The 12,052-nt window shown below is 39.0% G+C and overlaps 1 long non-coding RNA gene across 1 annotated transcript in view; it reads left to right on the top strand.

Moving 5' to 3' along the window:
- The first annotated feature begins 1,857 nt into the window (after positions 1 to 1,857).
- Positions 1,858 to 12,052, top strand: part of LOC148116385 (uncharacterized) — a 41,895-nt gene continuing 31,700 nt past the window's right edge. Inside the window, exons 1-2 of the long non-coding RNA XR_015733494.1 lie at positions 1,858 to 1,909; positions 4,900 to 4,987. This is a non-coding gene — a long non-coding RNA (uncharacterized LOC148116385). The remainder of the gene's footprint in view (positions 1,910 to 4,899; positions 4,988 to 12,052) is intronic.

The raw sequence follows: 12,052 nt of genomic DNA, 5'->3' as shown, positions 1-12,052 counted from the left end.
AGAATGCTTAAGGCAGAGGTCTTCAAACTTGGCAGCTTTAAGACTTGTGGACTTCAACTCCCAGAGTTCTCCAGCCAGCATTGCTTTCAGAGTTTCAGAGCTGCCAAATACATAGAACGGGGGGGGGGGGGGGAGAGACGGGACGTGAAACTATTTCCAATTTTGAGCTGCAACTCCCATCATTCTGTTGGAAAGAAATCTTACCAAGTACATTTCCAAGTCAGGAATAAAGAACCAGGCAGATGCTTGAATGAAAGGTGAAGTTTATTCTGAGAGAACAATATACAAAAATCAGCTGTCAGAGACAGCTACACTAAGTCTTTCTCAAAAGCCCTTTATATTGAAAAACCTTGCTTTTGTTCCTCAAAAGAGTGTGAAAGTATGCCATCAAGAAATTCCAAAAAAAAAAAAAGCACTTTGGCTTGTATTCCGAGAGGGGCCATTTTGTAGCCAGGAACTCTACTGAGTTTTGGTTTCTGCTTTGTAGATTGTAGATTGAAAATGGTAATCTCTTAGGGGAAAGGACCTTTTGTCCTACATGAACAAGAAACCTCAGGTGAAACTCAGGCAGGGAGGTATGTTGACCCAATTCTTTGACATTTCCTGTTGCATTTTATCCTTGTCTAGAGCAGGGTGTCAAACTCAAGGCCCGGGGGCCGGATCTGGCCTGTGGGGTGCTTAGATCTGGCCTGTGGGACTGCCCTAGAAACAGCAAAGGACTGGCTTTCAGTGCCTCTGCTAGCAGAAACGGAGCTCACTAGGGATGTGTGTGGCCCTGGTGAGCTCCGTTTTCAGTGGCAGAGGGTTGTAGGATGCCATCGCAGCCAAAAATGGAGTTTGGGAGCTCATTTTCACTGGCAGTGCACTTGGGCCACCATAGGTGCCCCTGACATGAGTGACATCAAGCTGGCTATACCCACCCTGGCCATGCCCACTCTGGCCCCCCCAAGGTCAAACACAACCCTAATATGGCCCTCAATGAAATTGAGTTTGACACCCCTGGTCTAGAGTCTATTCTAATTTGTGACTTTGAATCTTTTGTCCTGATTACAACAGGGTTAGGGTTAGGGTGGAATGTGTGGCAGGAGGAATTGAGTTCTTTCCCACAATTCTTTGCCATTGGTTATATTGGCTGAGTTCAATGTGAAGGTATCTAGATATATTAGGTTTTTGTTAGAATTTTGTGGCACAATTTCAAATTCAAACCACCACGTTCCAATCATTTTTTCTGTGTGTGTTCACACACAGAGAGAGACAGACAGACAGACACACACACACACACACACACACAAATTGCTGTGGAAAGCAAATGTAGATTTGCTTTCTTCTAGATGCTCCAGCTAAAGTTTCTAGGTTGATAGGGTGCATAACAGAACCTTTTTGCCACAACAAGAATGAGAATGTCAGTAGAAGTTCCCTGTATATTTCTGAGTCTCAAAACTAGGGTGAATATTTGGCACAGTCAAGGCTTCTATTGCCTGACTCATATTTACAAAAATAAAACCCCAACCCAATCATGAAGCTTATATATTTTGAACTCTTATCCCCATTCATCGTCTTCCCTTAATATTCCAAGAGTATGGTCATTGGTACTGTTGGCTGGAACTCTAGGGGATGTAGTCTGACTTGTCTCTAGGGTCCAGATTGGGGAAGTCTGACCAATAGAAATTGTATTTCAATTCTAAACTCTTTGGGAAGACAACTAAGAGATATGTATATTGCTCAAAATAGCCACATTGTGAAATAAAAACTAAAGCCACCACTCAGGAAACAAAGAGTTAATGAAAAAAAGAGGAGAAGAAAACATCCAGTCATCCATAGCAAAGTCTGAACAGGCTCCTTTGTTGGCTAAGCGAGAAGCAGCAGGTTTAATGATATGGCTGGAACAAGACTCGTCGCTAAAGATGAGGTAAGTGTTATTTCACACTTCCTCAAAGCATGTGAAAGCTGCCATGAACACACAATTGTGCACTGGCTGCCACTCCTTGCTGCAATACGTGCCAGATCAAAACAGATTCTTCACGCTTTGGTGTCTCTCCCTGCAAGAGTTAAAGGAAAGGATCAAAGATTTTCGAAAGCTAGAATAACAATGAAATTCATAACTCCATTTTGTTTTACAAGCTTCTGTCTCTCTCTGCTGCCACCCTCCCATTCTCTCCAGCAATTCTTTCAGAAATGTAATTTCTAAAGCAGAGAACAAACCATCCAGCTCCAAGAGAATACAATATGTTGTTTGGATGCCATCTAGTCTGTGAGACGGGCACTCAGCCTGCCAGCTTTTGACTTGCCTGAGGCACTGTCAGATGGTTAGGGAGGTGATGGGGAGTCCAGACAGCTTTGAAGTCCTGCTAGCTATTTATCTTTCAGTCACCATCCGTTGTGAGGATGCTGCTCTTATTTGTTCATGTCTTTCTCAAGTTCTATGCAGAACCTTTACAAAAACAGCATTTGTCGGATATTAGCCCTGTCTTTTGTAGGGGAGTCAAATCAAATCAAATCTTTATTACAGTTATAGGCCAGCATAACACAGAGAAGTCATGTTCTCCCTCTGGAGTTATGGCTCATATTCAGTGGAGATCATTCTATCCTGTAATCCTACCATTTGGATTCCCATTGTTAATGTAACCAAGGGAGAAATAGTATTTGAAATATTACTAATGCTTTTGTTTGTTTTGGTTTCCATTCTATGGGCACTTCTACAGGTGAAATTCGAAAAATTAGAATATCGTGCAAAAGTTCATTTATTTCAGTAATGCAACTGAAAAGGTGAAACTAATATATGAGATAGACTCATTACATGCAAAGCGAGATAGTTCAAGCCTTGATTTGTCGTAATTTTGATGATTATGGCTTACAGCTCATGAAAACCCCAAATTCACTATCTCAGAAAATTAGAATATTGTGAAAAGGTTCAATATTCTAGGCTCAAAGTGTCCCACTCTAATCAGCTAAGTAAGCCATAACATCTGCAAAGGGTTTCTGAGCCTTTAAATGGTCTCTCAGTCTGGTTCAGTAGGAATCACAATCATGGGAAAGACTGCCGACCTGACAGTTGTGCAGAAAACCATCATTGGCACCCTCCATAAGGAGGGAAAGCCTCAAAAGGTAATTGCAAAAGAAGTTGGATGTTCCCAAAGTGCTGTATCAAAGCACATTAATAGAAAGTTATGTGGAAGGGAAAAGTGTGGAAGAAAAAGGTGCACAAGCAGCAGGGATGACCATAGCCTGGAGAGGATTGTCAGGAAAAGGCCATTCAAAAGTGTTGGAGACTTTCACAAGGAGTGGACTGAGGCTGGAGTCAGTGCATCAAGAGCCACCACACACAGACGGATCGTTGACATGGGCTTCAAATGTTGTATTCCACTTGTCAAGCCACTTCTGAACAACAAACAATGTCAGAAGCATCTTACCTGGGCTAAAGAAAAAAAGAACTGGTCTGTTGCTCAGTGGTCCAAAGTCCTCTTTTCTGATGAGAGCAACTTTTGTATCTCATTTGGAAACCAAGGACCCAAAGTCTGAAGGAAGAATGGAGAGGCACACGCTGCAAGATGCTTGAAGTCCAGTGTGAAGTTTCCACAGTCTGTGTTGATTTGGGGAGCCATGTCATCTGCTGGTGTTGGTCCACTGTGCTTCCTTAAATCCAGGGTCAATGCAGCCATCTACCAGGAGATTTTGGAGCACTTCATGCTTCCTTCCGCAGATGAGCTTTATGGGGATGCTGACTTCATTTTCCAGCAGGACTTGGCACCTGCCCACATTGCCAAAAGTACCAAAACCTGGTTCAATGACCATGGGATTACTGTGCTTGATTGGCCAGCAAACTCGCCTGACCTGAACCCCATAGAGAATCTATGGGGCATTGCCAAGAGAAAGATGAGAGACATGAGACTGAACAATGCAGAAGAGCTGAAGGCCGCTATTGAAGCATCCTGGTCTTTCATTACACCTCAGCAGTGCCACAGGCTGATAGCATCCATGCCATGCCGTATTGAGGCAGTAATTGATGCAAAAGAGGCCCAAACCAAGTACTGAGTACATATGCATGCTTATACTTTCCAGAAGTCCAATATTGTTCTACGTACAATCCTTGTTTTATTGATTTCATGTAATATTCTAATTTTCTGAGATTGTTAATTTGAGGTTTTCATGAGCTGTAAGCCATAATCATCAAAATTACGACAAATCAAGGCTTGAACTATCTCATTTTGCATGTAATGAGTCTATCTCATATATTAGTTTCACCTTTTAAGTTGCATTACTGAAATAAATGAACTTTTGCACGATATTCTAATTTTTCGAGTTTCACCTGTAGATGATGCTGGCTTTACAATGGAGCAGGCTTCCTCAGCCAGCACAAGTGATTTTGGTCCTTGGTCTTTGGTGGGTAACATTGAAGACAAGACTGGAGCAGACTAAGTACACGTCTGCCTTTAAATTATCTGGTGGGAGAAAATAGTTTGCAACACTTTTTCGGTGTCACTTGCAATTCACTAAGGTTCCTCAAATTCATAGTTCATTTTCCTGGGACATAAACATCTTAAAATGCAGAATACAAGCAATCTTCAATTTATGAAAACACCTGGGACTATAATTTCCATTTCTAAGCAAAGCAGCAAAGCACAAATTTGGATGCTTGACCGTCAGCATGCATTTATGATGGTTGTGGCATCTCAGGGTCATGTGATCACCATATGTGACCTTCCCAGCCAGTTTCCAACAAATAAAGTCAATGGGGAAAGCCAGATTCACTTAAGGATTACATGATTCGCTTAACAATTGCAGTGCTTTGTTTAACAGTGATGGTGAAACAAAGTTATAAAGTTATGCCCAAATGTTGGCTCAGTCATTACTTCCTTCCTTATTCATTTCTATGTGGGTTTTTTCTTTCTTTCTAACCAGTTGCAATTCTCCACGGCTAGCATTACTTTAGTTCCGACTGATCAGTGCCGGAAGCAAAACAGTTTTTCAGAGTTCGTCTCAGTGGAAGGTAAGAAGAAAGGCTATAAATCAAAGGTTAATACATGCTCTGCACCAATCTCAGTTTCTGGAACTGAAATCCAAGCCCTGCTGCCAATCAAAGCTGACTTAGAAAGATGGTAAGCTTGAAGAAAACAAAGCTCTCATTTCATTCAACATTTAGGAAAGGGACATTAAGCGTTAAAAATTTTCAATGATTTAATGGTTGAAATAATTATCTCTTGGTTTTACCTTTAATAGTTGTTTTTCAACTTTATTGTTGTATACATCTTCAAGAAATCCCTGTTGATGCTGGAAACATTACGAAAAATGAATAAATAACATACACCAGAACATCTTTACTTTACTTTTTTTTTTACTTTACTTTTATTTGATTTATATACTGCCCTACTCCCGAAGGACTGCTCAGGGCGGTGAGCAGCCAACAATAAAATACATATATACAAAATTTAAAAAGCAGAATTAAAATCGAATTAAATAGTTTGGCCCAGACAGATTAAAACCCCAATCAATTTAAAACAAATTTAAACTTTGAGTATTAAAAATATTAAAAAATATTAAAATTATTAAAATTGTTTAAAAAGAGGGAGAAAGTTAGGCCAGAACATCAATAAGATGTTCTGGATGGGAGCGTCTGGTTAGGTAAAAGATGCTATTTTGAAGCAGCACATTTATTGTAATATTAGCAAAGGCAGCCTCTTAATGGGATGGGAAATTTAAATTTTGTTGGTTATATCATTGTGTTCCCCCTAGAATGAGCATTCTCTAGAATGACCTAAAATTCTTGAAATAAATAATTGGTTTTTGTACTGAATATAGTTCCAAGTTATGTGTAAGAAATGATACATCCCTTCTGGTTTATATTATTGGCCAATAGTGTAAAAATGGATGAACTGCCTTCTTCTATGCAGATTCCACAGTCAGTCTCCATTTAATTAGCATTAAGATTGAAAAAGATTTGAATCCTGTCCACACTGATTGCATCAATTAAGCTACTCATACAGTAATCTTTCTTTCAAATTCTTCTGCTTATTTTCTTCTTTGATTAAGGCAGTCTGTATTCATTAAATGGATATATAGCAATTGTAAATAGTCCTTGGCAGCCAGAATACTGCTTCTATATACAAAAAAAGTTTGTTCAATGCAGATGCTCAGCCCGAACCTAAGAAGGCAGTGTTGAAATTCCTCCTATTGTTAATAAATTATTATTTTCAAAGTCTGTTTTTGAGGGGCAATGTAGGAGGAAAAAATTTGGGTTTTGTCCCTTTCTCATTAACCTTTTGCTCTACTGAATGAACCAATAAAAGAGAAGTTTTGTGATGATACTAAAGCTAGAGAAACCAAAGGCATTTTAATGTCTGTAGCAGGAATGCCAAGGTAACAATTATAATGAGATATAACAATAAGATATGATGTGAAATCATTCACAATTGCTTGCCTTTTAATGTAACCAAAATTCCATCTATCAGGGCCAACCCTGAAGTCAGCATTGAAAAATCTTTGATGGTGAACTTCCACATTTTGAGAAATACAGCTAAGATGCAATATTATTAGGCAAATAAATAAACACAGACAAAAGAAACCAGTGATGTTATTATTTGAGGCAGATATAATTTCTCCCTAGAAGAATAAATCAATTGTAATCATTGTGCTTTGTGGTAAGAGTTTACCACAGTTTACACTCTGGGTTAAATGTGCTAATAAAATGAGGCATTTATATTGTTTCTTTGATTTTGAACAAAAGGCAAAGCCACCAATACACCAACAGGTATAATACAGACCCAATTGTGCCTTTTGCTTAACATTTTTTAGTATTTATATATTCAATTTTAAATTGGTTTTAAAAGTTTGGGGTTTTAAATTTGTCGGGGCCAAAATTATTTAATTTGATTTTATTCTATTTTTTAAATTTTGTATTGTATGTGTTTTTATTGTTTGGCTGTGCACCGCCCTGAGTCCTTCGGGAGTAGGGCGGTATAGAAATCTAATAAATAATAATAATAATAATAATAATAACACTTCAAGAGTTAATGAGGGACAAGCTATAAACCTTGATAATCTCTTTGCTTTTTCTCTCTCCCTATCACTACTGAAGTAGTTGTGATCCAAATGCACCCGGGAATCATTTATTTCACAGATACACACCCCTTCACAGGCCCTCCAGGGCAGGGCTTTGACCCATTTCTACAACCCTTTCTCTGGCAGTACCTGTAATGTTATGCACAACGGCACACAAAAGGAATGATGGGGAAGGGCTGGGCTTCCTCTTCCTAATGGGCTCTATTTAAAAAAAAAAGGGTGTGCTTGACTGTTTAGATGGAAAAATAATACAGATTGCAAATTGAGTTTGTTTTTCATTCTTCACCCCACCCCTCTACCACATCCCTAATTCTCTCAGGAAAATTGGTAGTTGAAAGCTCAGTGTGGCAAACACAAGAGATTGACCTTTTTCAAGGCAGACTCCTCCTTTCCAGTTGAAATGAGACCCTGTCACCATGCAAAGCTTGATAAGAGTGACTATTTCTTTGTTTCATCTCTGAGCATACTAGCTCAGAAATGGGCAACCTCTTTTTACAAACTAGGAACACACTTTTAATGAATTGTTTGGTGAGAAATTGGAGAGCTTTCTAGCACACTTGAGGGATGAGGTTAAAAATAGTGAAAAAGGAGCAATTAGTTTCAACTGTATAATATATAAATAGGGGGCTAGCCAACATAAGGAGCTGTTTCATTTTTCCAGCATCCCAAATACCTCAAGATAATGAGAGCCAGCTGATTGTAGTGGTTAAGATGGTAGTTAAAAACCAGGACACTGTGAGTTCTAGTTCTGCCTTAGGTATGAAAGCCAGCTGGGTGACCTTTGCTGCCTGTTAGCTCATCCCACCTCATCTGTTTGCCATAAGGACACTCTGGGCATTATAAGGCACTAAATATGGTGGGATGGGTACAGCTTGATGCTTTAAGAACATAGCTACCTAGTCCATAAGACAAAAGCAAAAATGTAACCCGGGGGCTAGAGGTTGCTGTGAGGACAATGGACATGGCAGGAGACAACCTCAGTGATTTTTTGTCTAATAGAGTCCTTTGTGGAACACTCCAGAACTGTGGGAGCTCTAAAGTATATCTTTAAAAGATGTCAGCAAACATCCAATGGTCAACTCAAGAAGACTAAGGTGTAAGAGCACCTTGACCATCTTCTGTCTGGAAATGGGTCTGAGTTTATTGAAGAAGTGACCAGTTTAAAACAAATGCATAATAGCCTCTGGCTATGGGCTTCTATTTGCTTGTTAAATGTCCTGTAGCTGAGACCTTATTTGCATGATTTACTGAGAGTCTCCCTCTCTCCCCCTCCCTCCCTCTCTCCCCGCTCTCTCTCTCCACCCCCTCCCCTCCCCCATCTTTTCAAAGACCAGAATTATCTGTGTCCCTGCTCCTGGGTTCTCTTTGTCCTTTGCAACTTGTGCAATGTCATTTGTGGAATTCCAATCAGTTTTCCTTCTTCTTTTTTTATCTTCCTTTCCTTGTAGCCATCCATAGCCACACTGTGCTATTTGGTAATCAGAACATATTGTAGGGAGGGATTGATAAGTACATCAAACATCACTGAGCCAATTCTCCCCCTCTCCCCCCTCTCCAACATCTCCAGCAACAATAAATCTCTCTGCATTCAGATGCAGACAATATGCGGTTTTATGTCTCTGTGCTTTGTAGGTCTTTAAAAATAGTCTCACATGCAACAAAATGAGCTTCCATGAGTGACATTTTTAAACGCCTTTGCTCAAGTCTTCCATTGTTTTCCCAGCTTGTGAGTAATGGTTAATGAGTTATGTAATGGGGAAGGAAAATGTTTAATTCAAATTGAGTCTCTAGGCTTGTTACTCTTTAAATATCTTGCTTAGTGTTCATTTTTGCTGATACTGTAAGTAGGTAGAGGTAGAGACAGATGGGTCTATATTTCAAACCTATGTCAGTTTTACATGTGTTCAGTTGCAAGGCTGTTCTGGCCAATTTTTGCATCATTTAAATTGCTCTGCATAAAATGAACCCATGAAAATGCACACTGATTTTTATATGCAATTTTTACCAACATATTCAGTGTTGGACGCAACTTGATATTTTCATTTCTTTATTAGATGTTTATTACACCATTCACGAAGGAGCAAAAGTAGTGCACCTAATTATTCACCTCCATTTGATCTTCACAATAGCAACTCAGGTGGCTCAGTGGCTAAGATGCTGAGCTTATCGATCAAAAGATTGGCAGTTCAGTGGTTTGAATCCCTAGTGCTACGTAATGGGGTGAGCTCCTGTTACTTGTCCCAGATTCTGCCAACCTAGCAATTCAAAAGCATGTAAAAAATGCAAGTAGAAAAATAGGGACCACCTTTGGTGGGAAGGTAACAGCGTTCCATGCACCTCTGGCGTTTAGTCATGCAGGTCACATGACCACGGAGACGTCTTCAGACAGTGTGGCTCTTCGGCTTTGAAACTGAGATGAGCACCACCCCCTTGAATCAGGAACAACTAGCACATATGTGCAAGAGGAACCTTAACCTTTACCTTAATATAAATTAAGCTAAAAATTAGCAGACTAGCCAGAAGTGACTTGGTAAGATTTGAAGATGAGTTTGAAGCTAGATACCTCTGCTTCTTGTTGAACAGAATGTACAACATACAGGCTTGTATGCTGTTTTTGATACAGTATGCAATTTTGCGCACAACTTCCCCTAATATATGCGAATTTTATGCAATACTTGGAAGCAAGAAATGTACTGCCAAAATTACAAGTATGTGTCATCCAAAGAATCGCTGCATTCTCATTAGCATGTTGATCTGGGAAATGCAAATTAAGTCAGCTTGCTTAAACATGCAATTTTATATTTTTTTCCCTCATAAACAGCAATTAGAGTTCTTACTATCATCCAGAGCTGTTTGCCTCCAAGGAATGTAAAATCTCAAAGAGACTTGGGAGAAAAATAAATAGGAATAGAGAAGAAAGAGCAACATGAGTTATCTATTCTTTGCTGTTTTCATTGATAAGTCTCCTTAAAACCATTTGTTTAAAGACAGCGAGTAACTTTTTTAAAAGTGAGTATTCAAATCTTTTTCTTTTTTCCCCAAGTTTTTTATTTTTTTAAACTTTTTTACAAACATATCAATGCATGAACAGTGTGGTATCTGGCTATCATGCATTCTAACACAAATAAAACTAGTAAAATTAATCATAGTTATTACATTCAATCAACTTATATATTTCTAATAACAATACACATTTATATTAAGTTGCAGTCTGTCGTTATTCAATTATTCCATATTTTCTCTTGTTATTACTTTTATTTTATTATATAAAAGTATATACACTACAGTTCCCCCTCTCTTGTTTCTATCTCTTATTCTAACTTTTAATCATATCACCCTTTATTTAAAAAATGTTTTCTTTCTATCCTACCTAACTTCTAGTCCTGTCACATACCTAAAAAAAGAAAAGAAAAAGAGAGAAAAAGAAAAGTGAATCAGAACAACAACAAAAAAGAGAAATCATCTATCCATCGTCTCTTGCCTATTCAAATCTTTTTTTATGGTGCCAGTAAAGTGAAACCCCTCTGGGTCCCATATATATTTGGGTAACCCTCGCAAAAGTTGCCACCATATTGTAATTTTTAATGACCCAAAAAGAAGATGGTTAAATAAATAAAACCTAGACTGCATAAAATTAATTTAAATCAAAATTTCCAAGTATTCTTTGGAAAATAACTCCTGGCATGTCACTCAAAGTGTAGGCCTACCTCAGCCCAAGAATATTCATAAAAGTTGTCAAATAAATCAAAATTGTGGTCAGAGACACACAAGCCAGCCCTGTTCCTTTTTTATGTGTTGGATCAGGGCCTCAATCACACCGTTGTGGCTGTCCTATAGATTTTTTTTTTTACCCACAAACATTCTGCTTAAACCCCCCCTCCCCAAATGGTGCCCTTTTGCTTTACTACTTCACTTGACAATAATTTGGTATAAACTATCTGGCAAGCTTTCAGATATCAGCCATTCCCTATTTATTCTCTAAATAGCCGTGTTAAAAAGTCTGGGCTGAATTGGGAAATGGAAGATGAAGTGATTTATTGGGATTTCCATCTGACTGATTCTTTCTAAACATAAAGGGAAAATGCACTGTAAAGAATGAATCCATCAGAATGAATAACCTTTGAACTTTCACATTTTGTGACATTCAGCTTAATGAGCACACTTATCTTGCTTGCCAAATGTTACCTGATACAGATGTAAAGTTTGTATTATGGGCAATTTGACCAGGAAAATTTGGGTGGCTGGGGACATGGAGCATAACACAATTAGTTTCGCAAAACAAGCATGAGATCACAGTGATCAGAATGTATACAATGTGAGATCAGTTACACCTGTTGCATCTGGCTGAAAAGATAACATGGATTTTCAGTGGAAATACAAGATGTGGAAACAAAAGGGCTTTTATAAAAATTCCAAGAAACCTGTTTGCTTGAATCAACAGAATGAGAATCAGAATCAGAATAGAGTTGGAAGGGACCTTGGAGGTCTTCTAGTCTAGCCCCCTGCTCAAGCAGGAGATCCTATATACAGTAATTCCAGACAAGTGACTGTCCAGGCTCTTCTTAAAAACCTCCAGTGATGAAGCACCCACAACATCTGAAGGCAAGCTGGTTCATTGAACTCACTATAAGGAAGTTTCATCTCAGTTCCAGGTTGCTTCTCTCCTTGATTAGTTTCCAATCATTGTTTCTTGTCCTGGAAGCTTCAACTGATGGAAAATGGACCGATACCAGTCAGTATTGGCAGAGCAAGCCTGAGGCCTCTGCTTTGTGGGATGCCTTAGAATTGTTTTCACTTCCCACTTTTATTCAACAACTACCTGAGGTCTCTGGGTGAGAACATGCATCTGCTCCGACTGACCAGATAATGCCAACAAGATTCTTTCTCAAAGCCTGGAGACTGTAGATGTTGGATGGGGGCAGGGGTGGGTTCTACTTACCTTTACTACCGGTTCGCAATGGGATCGCGCACGCAGATCATTTCTGCTGACGTCAGG

Source organism: Pantherophis guttatus, chromosome 1, assembly GCF_059756535.1.
Source record: "Pantherophis guttatus breed Tessera chromosome 1, ASM5975653v1, whole genome shotgun sequence".
In the NCBI taxonomy this organism is placed as follows: Eukaryota; Metazoa; Chordata; class Lepidosauria; order Squamata; family Colubridae; genus Pantherophis; species Pantherophis guttatus.
This window is presented reverse-complemented; position numbering and strand designations above follow the sequence as displayed.